We start from the raw sequence: 2452 nt of genomic DNA, 5'->3' as shown, positions 1-2452 counted from the left end.
TCCCGTGCAAAATTGGGGCCATGAATTTTATCATCACAGCAATTTTGCTCAGATGGTAAATTCATTTGGAATTTATTGGTAGCAATTAGCTTGATAGAAGACAACATGTATGAAATTCAATCATGGAATGAGGAATTTTATTCAGTCATTTCGATAAAGCTTTGATGAAGCTCAAAGCTATACGTAACTCTCAATGTCTTACAATTTTTAAAGCCGCTAATTCCTTAATATCTGCAGCTAATTCAATTTCCGAGAAGCATACCCATAACCTTTCCCAGAATCGATAAAACAAGTCAACAAAAAATGTTTATTGTAGAGCTTTCACTTCTAATAATGTCACTGAAATTCTCATTAAAAGCTGCTGAAAATGCGCGAAAGTGGATTGAATTTGACGGTGGATTGGGAAGAACATTGCGTTGAAATCTTATTATCAAGCTCTAGAAATTTTCTTGTTATATTTTTTTTACATCCAATCGTAAAAAAGGTTCCATATAGAGTCAACAAACGACATTAAATCATCTCTGAAAAGCTATAGGGTAAAGTCATACCTTATAGCCATATTAAGTATACGTTAACGTTATTATTGTAACGAGCACTTTTTTTAACTGATCAGAAATTTTAAGGACTTTTCTAAAGCAATTTTTATGACATATTTAAAATGATTTTGTAAGATAGTCTTCTATTTTTTTCCAATAAAAAAAATAACCACTTTTTACCATGGTGAATTAAGAACTTGTGATATACTTGGGTTATATGAATCATAGGGGAAGGTGGACATACATTGAACTGTGGCGCAACATCGATATTCGAGTTTTTCACATATTTATAAAGGAAACTGGGTTTAAACGTAATGTAATTTAACTCTACAAAACAAACTAAGCTTCCTTCATAAATGTGTGGAAAAATCGTATATTAATGTAGCCCCACCTCCCCCTATGCCTTCCATGTCTAACACAGGGTAAGGGGACCTAGCGTTCAGCCATTAATTAACACCCAGCTTTAGGCACTATTTTAGCCCTCATCGGCAAGATCCGAGTAATAGGCCCGAATGGGCCCAAATTAAAGACTGCATTTTGCCACATACATCAATGGCGGTGGAACGAAACTGCCAATTGCATATTCTGATGTCACTTCCGAATTTTATACAAACGATAGAAGCTACAAAAACAGTGATATGTTTTAATTAACCAGTATGAACGATTTAACACTTTAGAAAAGCAAAAACAATTGTGTAAAAAAGTTTTCTCTTAAAAATACTCACGAAAATGAAAGAAAAACACGTATTTCAAGGTTGCAAACTTATTCATTGTAATCACTATACTCTTCTCTACACGAAACGCACCGCTGCATATTTGTTATTATTAATAAAACACTAAAATCGCTCACAATCTTTGTGCAAATTTTAAAAACAAATAAAATCTTCTGGAAAATATTCCATCTTGTCACTGACAGTTGAGCAACACGGCCTGCGACATAATTCTCGAAGTTCCGCTACTCACCACAATGAACGCAAAGCAGTGTCCTTCATGTATATTTGGTAAGGGGTATTTTGTATGGGACCTTCTTAAAAGTAAGGTATGAAAGATAGGGGTTAATTCAGGCTATAATCCACATTTACCTGGTCAGACGGGCGGCTTCTCTTGATTTTCTTGCACTTTGTAATTTTAGACTAGAATTTTTTTTAATGTTTTCAGAAAAAATCGTCTAAAGCATTTAACCTTGTCTATAAGCATGTTTCGTAGCTCACTATCAAATTTAATTAAAATCGTAGGGAATACAATAAAATACAAAATAAAAATTATCACATCAGTAAATTTGAGTTCAGATTCAGTGGATGTTGGATCCAATTTAAAATTGTCCAAGATTCCCAGCGAGAACAATGAATGAATCATATAATCAAAAATTACATCGAAAACGTAATCCGGTCAAGACATTTTTGATTACAGCTCAGGTCAGGGAACATCGAGGGAGGAGTGCAACCTATCATTGGAAAGGTTTTGATTTCAGCTACAACATACCAAAATTTAAAGAAAAAGCATAGTATAGTTTTTGAAATATTCGACATCGATTAACCGAAAATCGATTTTTCGATTAATCGGACCTACGATTAAATCGGATGAAGTTTGCGTGTCAAAAGGCTTGTGGTACTCCAAACCAAAACTTCTCTAAGTTGACAGAATTATATTACTTTGAAGGATATGTCATTGCTGGATTTGGACTCTACCAACTGTTGAAAATTTATTGATCTTAGTGGCGTCCGGGTAAAAGATATTCAATTGGACAGCATAAGAGGAATTTCCTAACTTCAAATGACTTCCCTGAAAAGTCGTCATTCTGTAACAGAATAATATGGCACGGAACAGTCGATAAAACTTAAATCGAGACATACAGTAGACTCTCGCTAATTCCCCGTCTGACCAGATAAGCGTGGATTATTGCCTCAATTAACCCT

The sequence above is a fragment of the Phlebotomus papatasi genome, chromosome 2 (assembly GCF_024763615.1).
Source record: "Phlebotomus papatasi isolate M1 chromosome 2, Ppap_2.1, whole genome shotgun sequence".
NCBI lineage: Eukaryota > Metazoa > Arthropoda > Insecta > Diptera > Psychodidae > Phlebotomus > Phlebotomus papatasi.
The sequence above is the reverse complement of the archived record's forward strand: the minus strand, read 5'-3'. Positions refer to the sequence as shown.